This window comes from Bubalus kerabau, chromosome 6 (genome assembly GCF_029407905.1).
Source record: "Bubalus kerabau isolate K-KA32 ecotype Philippines breed swamp buffalo chromosome 6, PCC_UOA_SB_1v2, whole genome shotgun sequence".
NCBI lineage: Eukaryota > Metazoa > Chordata > Mammalia > Artiodactyla > Bovidae > Bubalus > Bubalus kerabau.
Genome location: NC_073629.1, coordinates 21,703,951 through 21,725,906, shown reverse-complemented (window position 1 = coordinate 21,725,906; position 21,956 = coordinate 21,703,951). Strand labels below are relative to the sequence as shown.

General features: G+C 43.6%; 4 non-coding genes across 4 annotated transcripts; 2 read left to right on the top strand and 2 right to left on the bottom strand.

The window, feature by feature from the left end:
- Positions 1-8,566: 8,566 nt before the first annotated feature.
- TRNAN-GUU (transfer RNA asparagine (anticodon GUU)) lies at positions 8,567-8,640 on the bottom strand. Its single transcript has one exon. It is a non-coding gene; the product is annotated as a tRNA-Asn (tRNA).
- Positions 8,641-14,858: 6,218 nt separating this feature from the next.
- TRNAH-GUG (transfer RNA histidin (anticodon GUG)) lies at positions 14,859-14,930 on the bottom strand. The gene has a single exon. It is a non-coding gene; the product is annotated as a tRNA-His (tRNA).
- A 652-nt stretch (positions 14,931-15,582) lies between these two features.
- Positions 15,583-15,656, top strand: TRNAN-GUU (transfer RNA asparagine (anticodon GUU)). Its single transcript has one exon. It is a non-coding gene; the product is annotated as a tRNA-Asn (tRNA).
- A 482-nt stretch (positions 15,657-16,138) lies between these two features.
- Positions 16,139-16,210, top strand: TRNAE-UUC (transfer RNA glutamic acid (anticodon UUC)). Its single transcript has one exon. It is a non-coding gene; the product is annotated as a tRNA-Glu (tRNA).
- Positions 16,211-21,956: the final 5,746 nt, after the last annotated feature.

Below are 21,956 nucleotides of genomic sequence, written 5' to 3'. Positions count from 1 at the left end.
TCTGATGTCTTTGAATTTCTGAAGAAGATAGGCTAATTATCTTGTTAAGTGTTCTACATTCTGATCAAACTAAACCTTTTTTGCAAAAGGTCAGTACATCCCATTTGTGCTTCCTACTGCATCCAGTTAGGAAGCAAGCTGTCCAAGAACAAAGCTACAAAATATTGAAGGAAACATACCATCTGTCAGCCAGGCTAGTAGTCTACATTGTGTCTGAAGTCCTTCAACCCAAACTGCAATGTCTGCCATCTAACTTGACAGGAACTGAGTCTAGGTTTGCTTTTAATCCCAGCACCAGCTGCGATTATTACTGGCAGCCATAAAGCAGGATTTACTGCTGACTCGCCTGCACAATGTGATCTGGAGAAGGGAAGGAGAACCCACAGTGAACAAACCTAGAGCCAGGCCATTGGGAACATTGGATGTGCCCCAAGTCTGAGCATGCTCAGAAGCTACTCCCAAAGGTGAAATTCCTGCTGTCAAGGAGTCTCTGCTGCTGCTGCTAAATCGTTTCAGTCGTGTCCGACTCTGTGCGACCCCATAGACGGCAGCCCACCAGGCTCCCCCGTCCCTGGGATTCTCCAGGCAAGAACACTGGAATGGGTTGCCATTTCCTTCTCCAATGCATGAAAGTGAAAAGTGAAAATGAAGTCGCTCAGTCGTGTCTGACTCTTTGTGACCCCATAGACTGCAGCCCACCAGGCTCCTCGGTCCATGGGATTTTCTAGGTAAGAGTACTGGAGTGGGGGTGCCATTGCCTTCTCCGAGCTTCCACTAATGAAATGGTGCCATTATAGACATGTTTTCTGGGTTCAGTTCAGTTCAGTTCAGTCGCTCAGTCATGTCCGACTCTTTGCGACCCCATGAATTGCAGCACGCCAGGCCTCCCTGTCCATCACCAGCTCCTGGAGTCCACTCAGACTCACATCCATCGAGTCAGTGATGCCATCCAGCCATCTCATCCTCTGTCGTCCCCTTCTCCTCCTGCCCCCAATCCCTCCCAGCATCAGAGTCTTTTCCAATGAGTCAACTCTTCGCATGAGGTGGCCAAAGTATTGGAGTTTCAGCTTTAGCATGATTCCTTCCAAAGAAATCCCAGGGCTGACCTCCTTCAGAATGAACTGGTTGGATCTCCTTGCAGTCCAAGGGACTCTCAAGAGTCTTCTCCAACACCACAGTTCAAAAGCATCAATTCTTCAGCACTCAGCTTTCTTCACAGTCCAGCTCTCACATCCATACATGACCACAGGAAAAACCATAGCCTTGACTAGATGGACCTTTGTTGGCAAAGTAATGTCTCTGCTTTTGAATATGCTATCTAGGTTGGTCATAACTTTCCTTCCAAGGAGTAAGCGTCTTTTAATTTCATGGCTGCAGTCACCATCTGCAGTGATTTTGGAGCTCCCCAAAATAAAGTCTGTCACTGTTTCCACTGTTTCCCCATCTATTTCCCATGAAGTGATGGGACCAGATGCCATGATCTTTATTTTCTGAATGTTGAGCTTTAAGCCAACCTTTTCACTCTCCTCTTTCACTTTCATCAAGAGGCTTTTTAGTTCCTCTTCACTTTCTGCCATAAGGGTGGTGTCATCTGCATATCTGAGGTTATTTTTCTGGGTGAGATATTTTACATATTAGTGGGAATTCTAGGGAGAGATGAGAATGAACTTAGTGCATTTAAAATAAAATCAAATTCTTTGCTATAGTTTACATTGGCTTATCTCAATCTCCCATACTCCTATTTTTTTTTTTTTTTAATTTGCGTGACATAACAAAAGAGACAGAACCCAACTCTGCACTGGGGACTGGAGCCAAAGATAGGTAGATAAAGAACTTCAGGCTTCACGAATTGAGTTGTCGAGGCGCAAAAAGGAGGCAGTACCTGTGGGCTTATCAGGAGAGGCTCCCGGAGCCAGGTCAGAAGAAGTAGTGAGGCCCTGCCCCAGGCTCCTTAGTGTTGCCCAGGCTGGAGGGGCTGAGATGCCAGGGTTGAGCAGCCACTCACCTTCATTCTTCCTTCATCTCAGAAATTTAACATCTTGCTTTCATCCAAAGAGAAACTGGAACTTGAGTTCCCAAAACTCAATAAAAAACAAAAACATAAAATACTTGAAACATAACCAAAAAATTGAAATACTAACATCATATATTCTATACTCCAACATGCATGGTTAACATTTTCCCATGTTTGCTTTCTCACTCTGTATACATGACTTGCTCCACCATTTGAGAGTAACTTGCAGATGTCTCAACTCAAGATCACTGGTTGGGCAGCTATTGCTGCCTTGGCATCTCTTGGCATCCCTTGGCGTCTCCCTCAAAACCAACTTCTGCAAGACCTGTCCTCCAAGGCCAGGGAAAGGCTTTGTGCTGGTGGCAAGGACCCCTTGCCCCTTCAAGAACCTGAAATCCATTCTCTTCAGGCCGTAGAGAAGCTTCAGACACTGTTCTATGACCCTCCCCGCTAAGTGCAGGGCAGATGCGCCCTGGGCTTGCAGGAACATGCTAGGCTCTCAGCCCCCCTGCCCCTCCGCAGCACCCTGGGACTCCTCCAGGTCATCTTGGTGGGCAGTGGGGTCTTGGGTCAGCCTGAGCTCTAGAACCACCTTCCTTGGGAGAGACCCATAAGGAAGTGCATCTGCCCCGTTGGCTCTTGCCTGGCTCTCTGTGCCCTGCAGAGAGCAGAAAGGGTTCTGACAGGACACAAAAGGGAAGCATCTTTTCCTGTGGTGGGAGGATGAAGGGAGCTGGTGGGACATGAGTCAAAGAGAGGGGAGAGTTCTCAAGAGCTTCCCAGAATCGTCTGCATTGGTGCTGTCAATGGGGTGGCTGCCCTGTAATCATGGCAGTTAGTCTTGTCTTGTCTTGACCCAGTTCCAGGTCCAGTCTGAATCCAAAGACAGAGGAATTCTGGTTTGCAGTACAAATGCCATAGTTCATCTTTCCCAAGTGGAGTAGTCACTGAGCTGCTGGTTCCAGGATCCCACTGGATAGCATCCATGGGGGTTCTTGAACTTTCTTGTCTGAGAAATTCCTTATCTCTCCTTCAATTCTAAGTGGCAGTCTTGCTGGGTAGAGTATCCTAGGTTGTAGATTTTCCCTCTCAGCACTTTAAACATATCATGTCATTCCCTTCTGGCCTGAAAAGTTTCTGCAGAAAAATCAGCTGGTATGGGGGTTTCCTTGTGTATGAGTCATAGTTTTCCTCTTGCTGCCTTTAGAATTCTGTCTTTGTCTTTAACTTTTGCCATTTTAGTTATGATATGTCTTGGTGTTGGTCTGTTTGGGTTCATCTTATTTGGGACCTCTGTGCTTCCTGTACCTGGATATCTGTTTTCTTCTTCAGGTTCGGGAAAATTTCAGTCATTATTTCTTCAAATACATTTTTGGCTCTTTTCTCTCTCTTCTCCTTCACAGATCCCTGAACCTTCTTTCTTGCTGAAATTTAAATCAGGGGAAAATTAAAAAGGAGATAAGTTAGTGGTCTAGATAATTAGTGGTCTCTGTGCCAGGTATAAGAAAAAAAACTTAAGTTGACAATAAGGATAAATCTTGAATACTTTTAAAGACTTCCAAAAATTGACATATAATGGCATGGAAAATATTTATGTTATATTTCTAGAGATGACTCCTTTTATGCATCACACTGGCTTAATAATTTTGATCGAAAAATTATTTTTGCTGTCTTTCAGATTTTTCTAATAATGTAGAAAATATTGGTTGCAGAGTATTCTAATTTATACATGCCTTGGATTTATGTTCTCTTCAAAATCTTCATGACACTTAATCGCCTAAGCTTCTTTTTCTGGTTCTACTTATCCAATAAAATAACTGTATTTTCAATACATATTTAAGTTTATAACATTTAAAAGTATGTGTTTCAGTAAGTTTAATATACCATCTAATAGTTTTTAAATAGAAATTTAGTTTTATAATTCTAGAAGTCATTGTTATCATTATTCCACTTACCATTTGGGGGTGAATGTTTTTAGGTATCATTCAATATATTAATCCAGCATACATTTCTGTATTATGATTCAGCTCAAATTGCATTTATTAAGATCTATCATTATCTTTAATTGCCTAGAAGTGAAGTGAAGCGAAGTCTCTCAGTCTTGTCCGACTCTTTGCGACCCCATGGACTGTAGCCTACCAGGCTCCTCCCACCATGGGATTCTCCAGACAAGAGTACTGGAAGTGAAGTGAAGTGAAGTCGCTCAGTCGTGTCGGAATCTTTGCGACCCCATGGACTGTAGCCTACTACGCTCCTCCGTCCATGGGATTTTCCAGGCAAGAGTACTGGAGTGGGTTGCCATTTCCTTCTCCAGGGGATCTTCCCGACCCAGGGATCGAACCTGGGTCTCGAGCATTCCAGGCGGACGCTTTAACCTCTGAGCCACCAGGGAAGCCCTTTAAGTGCCTAGACTGACACTAAATTAATTAATGTATAATTTTGCCTGATCAATTTCTAATTAAGGTGGAAATAACAAAACCTTGTTTTTACATAATGCTTATGCATATTTTTGTAGATTATAGAGTGGCCATAGATTAACAGGTTAAAAGGAGGACGTTGGTGGACACAGCTATCAGGTCATTTGAAGAAGTATTAAAACACATGGAATATGTGGGGAGTTTTTAATCTTAGTTACCTCCCTTCTAGATCTGGATTCATCCATTTTTCCATTGTTCCTTATGTTTCTTTTGTCTCAAACACTGCTAGTGCCCCTAGGCCCAGGTGGGCAGAGGAGCCAGGAACCACAGCCCTGACACTTTCTGATGCTTCCAGAAGGGGGCGCCACAGGCAGAGATTGGGTTTGCTGAGGATGCAGCATCTCTCCTGGAGCAGGGCCTGACACCTAGTAAGTGCTCAGTGATTGAAGGAATGAATTCTAAGGCAAGATTCTAGAAAGCTGAAGAGGAGGAAAAGAATGTGGGTGGATGGGGCAGTTTAGTGTGTGAGGGACAGAGGCAGATAAAAATATACATGAAGAGGGTAGAAAGAATGTTCAAACACTGGTTATAAAAGCCTAGGAGCTCATGTGTGCTTGTGAAATTCAGCAGAAGAACCAAGAGAGGGAAGGCCAACAACTCTTGGTATCCAGGTCTGCACAAGAAGCCTTGTCAGGTGCAGGGTTCTGTTTCTTCCAACCTTTGGTCTCGAATCGAACAAGTGTTTCTTTTCCTTTTTTTTTTTTTTTCCCAGAAATAACCAAGCCCTGTCAAGGAATCATACAGAGAGAGCTATTGGATTATTCACCCAACTTTGGGTAGGAAGGTGACCAGTCCATAGATGGTGAGCATCCAAGAAGGCAAAATTCACAAAAGGAAGGGAAGATGAATAAATGTCTGGCACCAGTGATTATTCCCCTCGAATTGATCCGCTATTTGGTAGAAAGGAACCCAGGGTCATTCTGGTCAGTCTTTTCTGGACCCAATTAAGTAGGTCACCATCAAAACCAATAACAACTATTGAAAGACTTTCTAAACATTTTGGAAGTTATTAGCTGGACATATGCAATACAGTATCTCTGAGTAATGTCTACATTGTCCTGTCTGTTATACCTCCTGCTTAGTTGAGTCAGGAGGCCAACACCCCTTGTAAGAGTGTCAGATAGATGTAGAGAAAGCTTGTTGTACTAGAAAAAATGTGAATAAAAAGGATTTTTCATAGAGTTGGACAAATATATTGGTCTATAAAATGGTACATCTCCTTCAGAAATCAAACTGGGAACACATGAAGAGATGCCTTCAGCTTCTGGTAAAGGTGGAGTAACAGAAATAAGATTGGCCTTTCTGCCCCAAAACTCACCCTACCCTTCTCCCCTAGCCCCAAAGAAAAGAAAAAGATAAAAAGCATAAAATATCAGTTTTCAAGACACTGGAAATCAGGCAGTGAGAGACGAGAAACAAACAAGGTGAGACCTACCATGGGCCCATCTCACTGCTTTCAGTTTCCAGGCTGAGCACAAGGAGGGGATCTGAGGCCAACTCCTTGAATTGTGGAGATGCTGCTGAGTGTCCATGGAGAGCAAGGCAGCTAGAGTTCATAGGACACACTTAGTGATGAGAGAGATGAACAGAGAGAACCCAGGCATTTGGAAAGCGTTTCTTTCAGGCAGTCAGTTGAGTTCTGATATGAGCATGTTTGTGGAGAAATGCCCGAGATGAAAAAAAGAAACCTTGGAAAAGATCATGGGACAGTCCCTGGTCTTCACATGGTATAGGCAATTGTACTCACTCCCCAAGCCAGACAAGACTACTCACAAGGGTCATTGAGAAGCACACTCAAAGGAGGTTGTGCCTTACTACTTGGATTAATCAGCCTTAGAGTGACTTACCTTAAAAAAAAAAATCATAAAACCCAGATTCAAAGAAATCAAACTGTTCACAAGTCACTTAATTCTATGCCAGAACAAAATTCAAGAAAATTTGTAGGAAGACCAAAATAACCGGTATGTAAGAAGGTAAAGTTTGGCAATATCTGGCATCCAATCAAAGAATGTTAGGCATGCAAAGAGGCAGGAAAATGTGACATAAGGGGAAGAATAGTTAGTGAACCAAGCTGAACCAGAACTGATACTGTGTTAAAATCAACAGAGAGGACTTTAAAACAGTTATCGTGACTGCATTACATATGTCCAAAGAATTGTAGAAATGTAGAACATATAAAAATGGCCAAAATAAAACTTTAGAGATGAACAAAAACTATAACTTCTGATGTAATAAAGTCACCAAATGGAATTAAAAAGACATGACTAACTGAAGACATCTGAAATGAAAATCACAGTTTAATGTTTAATGCATAGCATCATTGAATGCTAGAACAATTTTAAGAGGCCTAACATGGGAGAGCTTGAAGCTCCTGAACAGAGCTGAATGATTTTTGAAGAAAAAAGACAGACAATATTCTAATTTTAATGAGAATTATAAAGCCACTGATCCAAGGAGGCAAGTACAATTGCCTATACAGTGTGAATACCAGGCACTGTCCCATGATCTTTTCCAAGGTTTCTTTTTTTCGTCTCGGGCATTTCTCCACAAACATGCTCATATCAGAACTCCGCTGACTACCTGAAAGAAACCCTTTCCAAATGCCTGGGTTCTTTCTGTTCATCTCTCTCATCACTAAAGCACAAGGAATAGGAAAAAAACCCACACCTAACACATTACTATTAAACTGCTTAAATCCATAGAAAAATAAAAAACTCTCTAAAGCAGCCAAAGCAATAAGGTGTGTTAGATATAGAAAACAAAAGTAAAGGCAGTAGAGCAACATTTTTAAAAAAACTGAGAGAAAAAAGAAAGTCAACATGGAATTCTATTAATCTTCCCTCATGAAATATCTTTCAAAAATAAAAGATATGATGAATAATGTCACTTACAGACATACAAATGCTAAAAAACTTCATCACCAGCAGATCCACAACATAAGAAATGTTAAAGGAGTCCTTCAGGAAAAAGGAAACCCACACCAGATAGAATTCTGGATGTATAGAAAGGAATTAAAGACAAAATATGGCATCTGCATGGAAAATATATAAGATTATTTCTTATCAAGAAAATCTCTTTAAAAATATGGGACAGTTTAAAGAAGAGGTTTATAATATATGAGAAGTAAAATGCATGATAATGCATAAAGGCAGGTAATGGAGAAATGTGAAGAGGTGTGATCACTTGAGGGCAAACTGGGGTAAGTTAGAGATGTCTGCTCTAAAGCCTAAAGCAGTCACTGAAATAACAAAAGAGTTATAGCTAATAAGCCAATGAAGGTTAGAGAATGGAAACATAGGTAAAACCATGTAAACTCTCTTATAGAACAATCGTCCTTCTGGCACTCTACCCATATGTCTGTGTACAAGAATTATGACTGCAGTATTGTTTGTAATAATAAAAGCATAGCAGCAAATTAATTTCAAAGACTTGCTCGTGCTAAATTACTTCAGTCATGTTCGACTCTTTTCATCCCTATGGACCGTAGTCTGCTAGGCTCCTCAGTCAATGGGATTCTCCAGGCAAGAGTACTGGAATGGGTTGCCATTTCCTCCTTCAGAGGATCTCCCCAACCCAGAGATCCAATCCGCGTCTCTTTATTTCTGTTGTGGTATGCAGGCGGGTTCTTTACCACAAGCACCATCTGGGAAGCCCTCAAAAAACCACACCTTCCCTGACTGGGAATCGAACCTGGGCCACAGCGGTAAAAGTGACAAATCCTAGCCCCTAGACTACCAGAAGACCATACTGTAAATGGGGGTCAATAAATACTAGTACAAACAATAAATGAACTCTCACTGTTAAAAGGAACTCAGAGGGTAACGATGAGATGTTGACTCTCCTCTCTTTTCGCGAAATCCTGGATTCCAAACGACCTGTTTTCTTCAGAGGCTCTTTTGTGAGGATAAGATCAGCAGTGAACTTGACTTAGGTTCTCCTGTTGTGGACAAGACATCGGCGACAAGAAGGTTAAAGAAATCGAGGCCTTCCTCCATATTTACGTAGAAAGGATGAATTAATAAGCAGAAATGAGAGCAAACCCTTAAACTATATTTAAAAACGTCATAGAGGAAGCCGTCCCTGGGTGGGCTCGAACCACCAACCTTTTGGTTAACAGCCGAACGCGCTAACCGATTGCGCCACAGAGACTCGAAGGACAGTATTTCGCTAGAGTAACTGGTCCTTCCATTCCAGGAGCAGCCACTCGCCTTTCGCAGGACAGCGGCTCCGGTTCCTAGCCTCAGACAACCGGAGAGGTGGAGTCGATGCAGCGTGTTCGTTCCCGCCGAGAAGCCGGGCGTCAGGCGAACTCGAAGGTGGAAGGGCAGCCGAGCTTCGCCGCCGCCCCTTGCTCCCCTCCCGCAGCAGATGCAGCGCCCCGGAGACGCCCAGAGCCTGGGCCGAGGGGGTGCCGAGGGGGTCCCAAGGGAAGCTGACCCCCGCCCCCACCCCCTCGGTGGGCTTTGTGACGGCTCCGCATTTGCTCCTCGTTCACTCGACCATAGGAGAAGGCAATGGCACCCCACTCCAGTACTCTTGCCTGGAAAATCCCATGGACAGAGGAGCCTGGTAGGCTGCAGTCCATGGGATCGCGAAGAGTCGGACACGACTGAGCGACTTCCCTTTCACTTTTCACTTTCATGCATTGGAGAAGGAAATGGCAACCCACTCCAGTGTTCCTGCCTGGAGAATCCCAGGGACGGGGGAGCCTGGTGGGCTGCCGTCTATGGGGTCGCACAGAGTCGGACACGACAGAAGCGACTTAGCAGCAGCAGCAGCACTCGACTATCTTCGCCTCTGGGCAGCTCTTTAGTAGATGTGGTCGGTTTGGCTGCAGCAAGAGAGATCAGGTCTAAAGAGGAAACGTGAAAATGTGCGAGAGCAGCTGGCAAAAGCATGAATGAGACAACCCTAGTTTGTTGGATTTGTTCACAACCCAGGAAGCCTGTGAGGCACAGGCCGGATCCTGAGAGATGAAAATTGTTTTTATTAAGTAGCTGAATAGGGAGGCAGAACCAGAGAAGGGCGTGAAGGAGAGAAAAGCATGAGTATGTGCGTTAAACAGCAAAAATAATGTGGATATGTTTACGTCAATGAAATTACCCGCGGGCCTCTGGTGCATCGTGACTGTAAAATGGTTAGTGCTGTGTTGTGGCTTCATTACTGAGAGGGAAAGAGGCAGGAAGGCCAGGGGTCTCCAAACGGAGGAAATAGGCTGCAAGCGTCAGACATCTTTTCTCTCTCTTAAGCGGCAGGAGGAAACAAACTAGTGTTACCTTTTTTCCCCCTTCCCTCTACAAATTTAAAAAGAGGTTTCTCTTAAAATTCTGTGTTGCCATAATGACACCTGGTTCCACCCGAACTTAACTTTTCTCAAACCTTGAGCTAACCGATGCATTTTTATTATGGAAACGTTTGTCTTAAGCTATGTTAATGTACTGTGTATTTACCTTAGACTCAGAACCGACTTGACAAACCAGTATATTATACATTGTTCTCCTAATCTATGTTAATGAAACTATATATTTGTATGGAAATCTGCCTTTCTTCAAGATTCATGCCAATCGTTTTATGGCTCAGGATGACTCACCTGGTGCCATTCTCTGAGTTTTGAGACATTTCCTTTCTTTACTTAGCAGACTGCTACAGAGTCGGACATGACTGAAGTGACTTAGCAGCAGTAGCAGCAGTAGCTATATAACATCCAGCTCAAGACTAGCAGGGGGGGGTCCTCTTTCTGCCCCTTTCTGATGTCTATGTCAGAAGCTTTCTCTATCTCTTTTATACTTTAATAAAACTGTATTACACAAGAGCTCTGAGCGATCAAGCCTCGTCTCTGGGCCTGGATTGAGTTCTTCTCCTCTGGAGGCCAAGAATTCCGGCTCTTTCGTGATTCAGCAACAACCTTTCAATTACCCTCGGTATAAATCCAAGTTACAGCAACTAGACCCCTTAAGAAGCGGTCAGAGAGCAGAGTTTACTCCTGGCCACACAGCGCAATGCCATGAGAAGAGGAGTAACTCCCACAGCGCACAAACCTGCCAGTGGCTGCTCAAAGCGAAACCAAGGATGACTGCTTGTCTCACTATTGAGCAAGAAATGTCCCTGAGGGTGAAATACTGCCTCTTAGGGGGCCTTGTCTGAGCTTAGCCATTTTGCTGTTAAAGATAATTCAAATACCAGTGAGGGTTTTGACACTAAATGAGAACAAGTTTGTATAAAATGCAAAGTAGTTGTCATGGTCTAAACCAACATGTCTTCATTCACCAGCCGCTAATTTTGAACTATATAGTTCATGTACAGTTAAAAGCACAAATCTTTAAAACACAATTTGTGGAATTTTAGTAAACATAATCATCACCCAGATCAAATTATAGAAAATAGCCATCGTCCCAGAAATGTCCTCTGAGCCCCTTTCCAGGCACTTGTTACCCAATCTCAGTTAGTTAACTGCTATTGTGAAGTCTATTGCAGAGGTTACTATTGCTACTGAAATTTAAATGAATGAATGCACATTTTTTTGTATCTGGCTTTTAAAATATTATTTTCATTAAGCATATCTGTATTATTGTGTATGTGTGCGTGCGTGATAAGTCAGTTCAGTCATGTCCAATTCTTTGTGACCCTGTAGATTGTAGCCCACCAGGCTCCTCTGTCCGTGGATTCTCCAGGCGAGAATACTGGAGTGAGTTGCCATGCCCTTCTCCAAATATTACTCTGTATATCACTTCTTAATTTTGGTTTTATTGTATTAATTTTGGTGTTATTGTTATTGATGAATATTGCTGGTGTTTTGGTGAATATTCTGTACCAGTCTTTTTCGTGTACTTTTGCATTCACAGAAGTACTGCTACTGCTGGGTCATGGAGTAGCTGCAAGTTTAAATTTACTAGAAACTGATAAACAGGGCTCTAGAATGGTTTCAAACCAGCAACGATAGTTGCAGTTGCTCCACATTCTTGTCAGCATTTGGTGTACTAATTCTTTTAAACATAACCATGCTGGAGGCTGTGTGATGATACCTTCTTATAGTATTAATGGGAATGTTCCTAATAAATAAAAATATCAAGAATATTGTCTTATAACTTTTGGTTATTAAGATATCTTCCTTTGTGATCTAGTAAGACATCGGCTTAGCTTTCCCAGAAGGAAACCGGGTGAAAAAGTCCATCACAGTGCAGGTAGATCCTCCCCAGACGTCTCTTGAGACAAGAGACCCAGACTCCTGGTGTTTGGAGCAGCAACAGGTACAGATCAATGACTAGCACAGCACCAGCCTACCCACCTGGCCTCCCAGGTCTTTGCTATATCCATGCACTTGTCAGTTGAGCGAGAGCAGAATATATTTTTAAAATATTCTCTGAGTAACTTGACTTTTCAATTCATCCCACTACCACAAATGCAAAACTATTATCAGCACCATAATCAGAAGTTGGGTATAAAGATCAATGCCAGAATACTAAAAGGATGGTGATCTAGGCAACTTCTCCAACTGCTCTTAATTCAACTTCCCATGGTCTCTGCCCTGCAGAGAGGATGTTTTCCTCTCTCGGACACTCAAGCTGAAGACCTGTTGGGACAAATGTTGCTTCCACTGTAGGGCAAGAGGAGAGCCAGGGAGAGAGGAGGAGGGGATGATGTAGACCAAGGATGCAGAGGCAACAGGTGGAGTATGTGAGACAGCGCTGAGGCTGTGGGTCCATCCTTCTGGTGGGTGGGCTATGGGTTCTCCTGTGTGTAGGAGAGGGTGTAGGGGTGGGTGAGAGAGATTTGGAGGGCATTCTCTTGAATTCGTTTGGAGAAAGCAGTTTAGAAGAATAGCGAAAGGCAGATGGAGGGGAGGGTTGTGACCCCAAGTGAACCCTGGAGGGGTCAGGGGCTGCACTGTGCCTACAGGTGTTGTGCCCCTAGTTACCTTGCGAGAGAGAGGCCATGGTCTTGAAGGTGTTTTCCCAGGGTGTAAGCCTTGTCTGTTGCACTTGTGAAAGCTGATGGCTGTGATTTCCCCACCTGTTGGAGGGACGTGGTGCTAGTGAGGGGTTTGAGTCGCACCTTTCTCCTGATATCCCTTGGTTCAGATGACACCTCTTCCATAATGCCTCATTGTGCTATGCTGACCCAGGGCAAGAGCCACACCACTCCGTGTACTCAACTGCCTGGGAATTAGGGTAAGCACCTGCATTTTCATGGCCCTCCTGTTTCATGGCCAATGTGTATAGATGGGTCCTACTTCTTTTGCCAAGCCTCCTGACTGTGCTGTCTGTGGGCACGTGGGTTCCCCACCCATTGGACTTGGCACTTGCCTGGGGAGCCCTTGAGGGCTGGCTGGCAGGTACCAGCAAGAGAGAAGTCACACCTCAGGAGTTGTGGAAAAACATGGGAAATGTGGCCCGGAGTCCTCATACCTTTGGGGCCAAATGGGGGTCAGTTGGGGGCAGTGGAGGCACCCCTTCCAGGAACAAGGAGGCCAGAGGCTCTCTGGACCAAGGGGCACTTTCCCTTCCAGGCCTAGCCAATTCTAAGGCCTCTCATATGGCTTTCCCTTCTCCCTTTCCCTTCTCCACACCAGCTGTGTTCTTGGGGAGTGTAAGCCATGTCTCCCAACAAGCAGAAATCTCCCAACAAGCGAAATGTCCCAACACACTTCTAGTGCTTGGGGAAGGAGTTGGATCAACGTTTTCTAACAACAGGAGGACAGAGAACTTGTGGTGGCTGGAGGCAACCTCTTGCTTTGTTGGTCTCTTGCCTGACATGAGGAACCAGAATGATGCTCCTCCTTGAGCGCTTGGGTGGCACAGCCCAGGGGCTTGACCAGGCTGGTGTTTCTCTCACTGCTTTTTAGGGAACAGCAAGAAATCCTACAGGTCTACTCTTACAGAAGAGATGCCCAGAAAATGCTCCTGTAGAGCCTAGACTGTGCACTAAACAGCTTTGAAATGATGATTCCATGGGCCATTCTTCCTTCAGTGAGCCTTGGAGAGTGGAGAAATGATTGACAATGCTATGCCCTTCACTGGCAGTAAAAATTCCACTTTCCTCTGACTTGCCTCACTGTTCCCTTCCACTCCCTCACTCCAGCATAGAAGGTCACTGGTGTTGCTTTCCTGGACAATTTTTTGTCCTTAGCTCCCTTATCTTTAATAGACATTTAGGAGGCCTGGCGTGCTGCAATTCATGGGGTCGCAAAGAGTCGGACACGACTGAACGACTGATCTCTTTTCTGATTCTCAAATAACTTGTGAAGTTACACAAGAAAGTTATAGTAGAAAGGTATTCATATTAGCCTTTCCCAATACTGTGGCTTGAAATCACCCCAATGTTCATCATATGTGAAGTAGTTTTACGTTAGTGTAATGCTTATCATTAATATCAAATTAAGGTGTGAGAAACGCAAATACACACAGATATATACATATATGTATATATATATATCACATAATGTTGGTTGATAATAGCTAGATAGAAAACTGTGCACACATTCACTTGAACTTGAAGAAAGGACAAAGCCTAATTTGAGATAGTTGACATTAGAATTGTTTAAAGTAGTATGGGATGGGTGGGCATTATCTGGTAAGTGTATCAAAGGGGCACGCTTGAATGACAAAAAAAATTACTCTGTCGTGATTCTGGTAATGATTACAAGTTGCAATATTCTAATAGCCACCCTTTACTGTTTTGTGTATTTTTTTCTGTGAACACATTTTAATAATTTCCTTTTAGGATAAAAATTGTGGGTAGGATGTCAGAGAATCCAGTGAAGACAATGACTGGATTGGAGTATATTATAAATTCTTTATTTAAATTCTATTCTGTTTTGTGTAAAAAAGCCTCACTGCTGTTTGAAATATTTCTGCTGCTGCTAAGTCGTTTCAGTCGTGTCCGACTCTGTGCGACCCCATAGACGGCAGCCCACCAGGCTCCCCTGTCCCTGGGATTCTCCAGGCAAGAACACTGGAGTGGGTTGCCATTTCCCTCTCCAATGCATGAAAGTGAAAAGTGAAAGTGAAGTCACTCAGTCGTGTCCGATTCTTAGCAACCCCATGGACTGCAGCCTACCGGGCTCCCCCGTCCATGGGATTTGCCAGGCAAGAGTACTGGAGTGGGTTGCCATGGCCTTCTCCGAGAAATATTTCTACACACACACAAAGATTCTTGTCTGAGTACACAATTTCTTTCGTGGAAGCTACACAAGGACTCATTTAGAGTTTGAAACTGATCTTTAGATATTTTCTCATAAATGGTGAGATCTGGATCAAGTCCAAAGTGCTTCAGCCTAGAGCACCATTGGGTTGACTTCCGTTCTTCTGACCTTACTCCGTTTGGTGACTAAAGAGTTGTTGTAGATAAAATGCAAAAGAAAGAAACACTGCCGTGACTCGGATTCGAACCGAGGTTGCTGCGGCCACAACGCAGAGTACTAACCACTATACGATCACGGCGCGCCACTGTGCTGGCAATAAACTGCGTCTTTGTGCTCCTACATTTTAGTATAGCTGTTTCGTTGAATAACTGTCAAGTACTCCTGCGTTTCTGTCACGTCTTCCTTCCGTTATTCTCTTCCCATTCTGATGCATTTTTCATCTCTTTCAGCCCGCGCCTCAAAACAGGTCTCCTGGGAAGTATCTTTGTTTTGACCTTGCCTCTCCTCCTGGTTACATTTCCCCATTTGACCCATGCTCCCCAACACTGCTTCCCGCTCACGCCCACCGACCGCAACCTAGCGGAGGGAGGGCAGCGCCAACGGCTCAGGAGCTCAGATGAAGGCGGAGAAAAGAACCGAAAGAACCACTACTGAGCCCACCGGGCGTTCAGCCTCCCTCGGGCCCTCCTCCGCTCAGGCCCGGGGCGTTTCCGGGGTGCTGCATCTGCAGCGGGTGGGGAGCCAGGCGCGGCAGGGACGTTCGGCTGGACTTCTGCCTTCGGAATGCTAAACTTCCGGCTTCCCCACGGGTTCCTCCCGTTTTCATAGGCTTTGGAACGGGTACTGCTGTCCTGCTAAAGGCAGGGAGCTCCCCCTAGAGCGGAAGGCGTGCTTGCTTTCTGCCAGATGAAGTTGTGGGGGAGGTAGGAGACAAACTCAGTCGTTCCAGAGTCTCTGTGGCGCAATCGGTTAGCGCGTTCGGCTGTTAACCGAAAGGTTGGTGGTTCGAGCCCACCCAGGGACGCCTCGTCTTCCTATTTTAGGACGTAACCTAAGGATTTGCGGTTATTTCTGCGTTGTACATTCTTTTTTGAAAATTTGGAACTAGAACTCCTTTACCCTTCTTGTCACCTATATCTTCTCAACAGGCTAACCTAAGACATGATTATCGCTGATTCTTACAAAAGAAAGTTGGCTCTAGAGGAAAACAGGTAGGTCACTTGGAAACCAGGATCGAAAGAACAGAGTCATTTCATCGTTGCCCTCCGGGTTCCTTTCAACGGTGAGGTTCCGTCCATTGTTTGTATTGGTATTTATTAACCCCTTGCTGGATGGCATCACTGACTCGATGGACGTGAGTCTGGGTGAACTCCGGGGGTTGGTGATGGACAAGGAAGCCTGGCGTGCTGCGATTCATGGGGTCGCAAAGAGTCGGACACAACTGAGCGACTGAACTGAACTCAACTTACATATACCTTTAAAATTAATTCCTTTTTATCTTGCAATTCCCTGGTGGTCTAGTGGCTAGGATTCGGCGCTTTCACCGCCGCGGCCCGGGTTCGATTCCCGGTCAGGGAAGGTGTGTCTTTCTTGTTTTTTTTTTGCAGTTTTGCAGGTGGCACTAGTAGTCAAGAACCTCCTGCCTACGCAGGAGACGTAAGAGACGCGAGTTCCATCGTCGCGAAGATCCTCCGGAGAAGGGCATGGCAACCCACTATAGAATTCTTGCCTGAAGAATCCCATGGACAGAAGAACCTGGTGGGCCACAGTCCACAGGGGTGCAAAGAGTCGGACATTGCTGAAGCGACTTAGCAGCACGAATTTAAGTTTAAATTAAATATAAAGACGTTCATTTTTCATAGCTTGGAATGTTGCCATTTTACTCATTTGGAGCTATTGTATAAAGACATATTCTTTGTGCCACCTTTACCCACACATTTTATGTTTTTATCAATTCCTGCAAAGGTGAAGAAAGCAGTGTAGCTCTGCAGTTGTTGTTCAGTCACTAAGTCAGGTCTGACTCTTTATGACTCCATGGACTGCAGCATGCCAGGTTTCCCTGTCCTTCACTATCTTCAGGAGTTTGCTCAAATTTATGTCCATTGAATCAGTCATACTATCTAACCATCTCATCCTCTATTGCCCTCTTCTCCTGTCTTCAATCTTTCCCAGCATCAGGGTCTTTTCCAAGGAGTTGACTCTTTACATTAGGTAACCAAAGGATTGGACCTTCAGCTTTAGCATCTCTCCTTCAAACGAATATTCAGGATTGATTTCCTTTAGGATTGACTGGTTTGGTCTCCTTGCAGTCCAAGGCACTCTCAAGAATCTTCTCCAATACCACAGATCAAAAGCATCAGTTCTTTGGTGCTCAGCCTTCTCTATGGTCCAACTCTCACATCAGTACACGACTATTGGAAAAACCATAGCTTTGACTATATGGACCTTTATCATCTTTAAGGCTTTTAAATAGTTCAGCTGGAATTCCATTACCTCCACTAGCTTTGTTCTTAGTGATGCTTCCTAAGGCCCACTTGACTTCACACTCCAAGATGTCTGGCTCTAGGTGAGTGACCGCACCACTGTGGTTATCCTGGTCATTAAGACCTTTTTTGTATAGTTCTTCTGTGTTTTCTTGCCACCTCTTCTTATTCTCTTTTGCTTCTTCTGTTAGATCCTTACTGTTTCTGTCTTTTATCATGCCCATCCTTACAAGAAATGTTCCCTTGATCTCTCCATTTTTCTTGAAGAGATCTCCGGTCTTTCCCATTCTATTTTTTCCTTCTAGTTCTTTGCATTGTTCACTTAAAAAGGCTTTCTTATCTCTCCTTGCTATATTATCTGGAACTCTGCATTCAGATGGGTATATCTTTCCCTTTCTCCTTTGCCTTTTACTTCTCTTCTTTCCTCAGCTATTTGTAAAGCCTCCTCAGACAACCATTTTGCCTTCTTGCATTTCTTTTTCTTTGAGATTCTCCTTTCTATAGGAGGCAGTTTTGGTCACTGCCTCTTATACAATGTGACAAACTCCTATCCATAGTTTTTCAGGCACTCTGTCTATCAGATCTAACCCCTTGAATCTATTCGTCACCTCCACTGTGTAATCATAAGGGATTTGATTTAGGTCATACCTGAGTGGCCTAGTGGTTTTCCCTATTTTCATCAAGTTAAGCCTGAATTTTGCAGTAAGGAGCTGATGATCTAAGCCACAGTCAGCTCTGCGCCTTGTTTATGCTGATTGTATATTGCTTCTCCATCTTCAGCTGCAAAGAGTATAATCAATCGGATTTCAGAATTGACCATTTGGTCATGTCCTTGAGTAGAGTCATCTCTTGTGTTCTTGGAAAAGGGTCTTTGCTATGACCAGTGTGTTCTCTTGATATAACTGTTAGCCTTTGTTCTGCTTTTTTAGTTTATTAAGGAACCTCCATTCTGTTCTCCTAAGTGGCTATACCAATTTACATTCCTACCAAGAGTGTAGGAGGGGACCCACTCCACTTATTATCACTCAATTCTAACCAAGGGTATCACTACAACAATACTAAACCCAGTGGAACAATGGCACATACAAAGATGCCTAGGAACTTCAGCATACTGAAGTTAGGGATTTCTGGTACCATACCACTTTCTTGTGTCCACATATACAAATTAAAAAACACTTCTTACTTCCTCCTGCCCACATATTAATCAGGCATTTTTTTTTTTCAGTAAAAACAAAGCAAGACTTAAACTACCTTGGAGGCCTCAGTTTTCTGTCCCACTTGCCTCACCATTCCTCTGCTTCCTCTCATTAGATTTTCATTTATTTGTGCCATCCTGCAGCATTTCCTTCTTCAAACCCCAGGCCCCCTCTCTCAGGAACAGAGGTAAATGAAGAATTGTATTATTGTTGACATTACAGACTTGTTCCCTGAATAGAAGTCAACTCAAAGAAGAGCATTTTTTTGTCCATCCCAGGATTTTTTTTGTTTAAAAAAAAAAAAGAGCTTAGAAAAGTAACACTTAAATATTTGTTTTTCCGAGAAAGAGAAATTTGAAGTAACACTGCTGGTATCTGGGTATTAAGCTAAATGGAAGCTTTTACATTCACCATGGTGCTGAGGAGAGATGACAGTCAAAACTGGTTGGAAAGAGGCTTCTGAGTCCATAAGACATGTCACTTCCACTAAAGGGAAGTAATGTTTCCACCTCTCCATTTGTAGTTGGAATATGCAGAAGCTTTTTTTCTGAAGGAGGTAAGGAGCAAGTTGTGGGAGGGCAGTTGACTCAGTCTGGTCTTGAAATCATTTAACTAACAGGTGTTCTCGTGAGCCCCCAAATTGTTCTGTGACATAACTTCCTCAGTCATGTCTCCAATGTCTGAAACCTCCTGAGACCTGCAGAGCTAGAGTGGTTTGAAAGAGCAGAGGATGAAAGAAACACTAGCCTAGGTTCTCATAAGCACATTCCAGAGTGTGGTGCGAAGACTTCCAGTCCCTTGGGCTATCAACTAAGTGGGTTTGGAGCATGAACCTACTTGGAATCAAAGCTTCCTATTGAGTCTTTTCAGGTAGATTCCCTACATGGTTCACTTTTACTGTCATTTCAGCAGTGATCTCATCCTCTTTGCCCTTATCATTTAAATCAAATAACAAAAAGCTCTAATTAGTAGTGTTGGTGGACATAAAAGAAATATTTTCATCCAAAGCTCTGGGAATTAAAGGTAAAATTTGCTCTCAAAGTAGTTTTCTTATGTTGGCAGAATTTAGTTCTTTGTAACTGTGTATCCTTGGAAGGCTGATTGGTGTGCCCCAAACCTGTTTCCAACTCTTGCTTAGTTCAGTGAGCTTGGATCTATCTCCAGGGTTCCTTTGGGATCCAAGATGTCTTTATATTTCTTGTATTTTCAAACAAAACCTTTCTGAAAAGAGTACATCAGTGTCTTTCCAAAAGAGAGATGATTCTACCCAGTTTTTGAATGAACATTTTTCACATTGAGGCAACCGGTCCACTGTAGCACCCCACCCTCTCCTGAATTCAGTGCTCCAAATTCAGACTATGTGATATCTAAAATTCAACTGCATCATATACCAGGAGCAATATCTCCAGAAAGAATTAAGACAGTGCTTCAGTGGAAGGAGAGCATAGGGTTCTGCTTGGGGCCTGTATTGCCTTTCCCTGGAAGCAAAGACCGAGGATTTTCACATCTGAATTAGCATCCCACATCTCAGTCAGGAGTCAGAATCTCAAATCTCCTGATTTGAAAACAGAATACCAGTTGAAAGTTTTCACCCCTTGAATCTGGGAGCTCCTGGATGCTGCCTGCAGGAGTTAGGGCACATGCACAAATCAGAGGGTGAGAGAGCTCTGTGCAAGCCAAGATCAGTGGGACTCCTCCCCTCCGCCACCCTTTATTCCCCTTCATTTCATTGCTCTGCCAGCTCATTTCTCTTAAGCTTTGGTGTTTCTTTCTTGCTTTCTCTCAGAAATGGGAGATTCCTCTGGCTCTTGTCACTTTCCTTTGTTCTGTTTCATCAGATTTCAAGTCTTATAGTCTAACCAGGTCTTCATGTTTTAAACAGTTCCATAGCCAAGCCTGAAGGTCTCAGAGCATTTGGCTGTTTTAAAATGGTCAATCTCTTATCCAAGTCAGCTCTTGATTACATGCTTGAATTGAACAAAAGACCAGCCATGAGGCCAAGTGTGAACTATTCACATCACTGGGCTACCACCTAGTGGGGGACCAAGGTCCAGAAAATACAGACAGTCATGGTGACTATACTTCTTTTGACTTTAGGTTCTTTATACCCTTAGTTGGTTCTTGTTGCCCTGATGGCCCGGGAGCAAGTGACGAGAATGAAGACAGAAAACGAAATCTGGTGCAATGGGTCAGGGGACCTGCAGCCTCTGTTGGACTGACGTGCAGAGTCCACTCTGAGTCCAGCTTTTGGTCCTAATTGCAGACTACAAGACTTTCTCAGATCTTATCTTTCTCAAGACACATGCTGTATTAATCATGTACCCCTAAATGTCATGGACTACACTGAAATAGTCCAGATCTCCTTGTGTTTACCCCAGGCTGTTCCCTTCTGGGCTAGTATTTGGAACAACTAGCAAGTGCTTAGGCAGTGTTCTGGAGAAGGAAATGGCAACCCACTCCAGTGTTCTTGCCTAGAGAATCCTGTGGACGGAGGAGCCTGGTGGGCTGCTGTCCATAGGGTCGCACAGAGTCAGACACGACCGAAGTGACTTAGCAGCAGCAGCAGCAGCAGCAGCAGGCAACATTCATGCCTGATGCCATCCCAGTGTTCCAAGGTCCATACTTTCATGATCCCAGCCATACTCCCTTCTGGGTCTGGCCTTGGGGTTTGTAACAAGGAGATTATTCTTAAGAAAAACATGAAAGATAATTATTAACATGATTTCTTAATATATGCTGTTTCTCCAGATGCTATTTCTGTGGAATTTCTCAAGGCCGTGAAAGTATATTATTAGGAATTCCCATTACAGGTTCTTCTTATAGGAAAGTATCTCAGATGGAAAGCAGGTAGAAACTGCTTTTGTGAAAGACTTTCACGTATCCTTTTTTTTTTCAATGTCTATGGAAGGGCAAGAAAAAACCCCATCAAGTGTGTCTCTGGATTCCTCTGGAATCCTGGCTGTAGAAGCTTGATCACTAACCCATGTTGGAGAGAAGCACAGTTGAATATGAACCACAAATCAAGATACGTCAGACTGGAGCCAGGACCATTCAAGACCAGGACAGGACAGGGCCAAGCACCGTTGTTTCTTGGGTTGTTAAAGCATGGGTTCAGTAAGTAAGTGTTAAGTAATCTAAATATATGAAAATCCTTCAGCAATTCCAGGGTGGTTTTAGAGTAGAACAATGTTGTGTACTGCCAGATTCTTAAAAAAGACATTCCCAAAATATTTTTTAAAAATTAATGAGATTATCTTAAAAAAAAAAAAAAAGACTAAGCACCATCATTACAAGGCGGCCATTTACCTGACAACAGTGATTCAGACAACTCTGGAAAGCTCTTGAGAATTATCCCCTACTTTTGAGGAGATAATTTACCACTTGCTCCCTTCATCCTCCCACTACAGGTAAGAGTCTTCACTTTTTTGTGGCGTCAGAAGCATTTACAATGTTGGTAGGAATTAAAATGGTGCATCCACTATAGAAAAAGTGTAGCGATTCCTTTAAAAATTAATAATAAAACAGCCATATGATCCAGCTATTCCACTTATGGGTTTTTACCTAGAAAATACAAAACCACTAATTGGAATAGATATATACACCCATATGTACATCACAGCATGATTTATAATAGTCAAAATATAG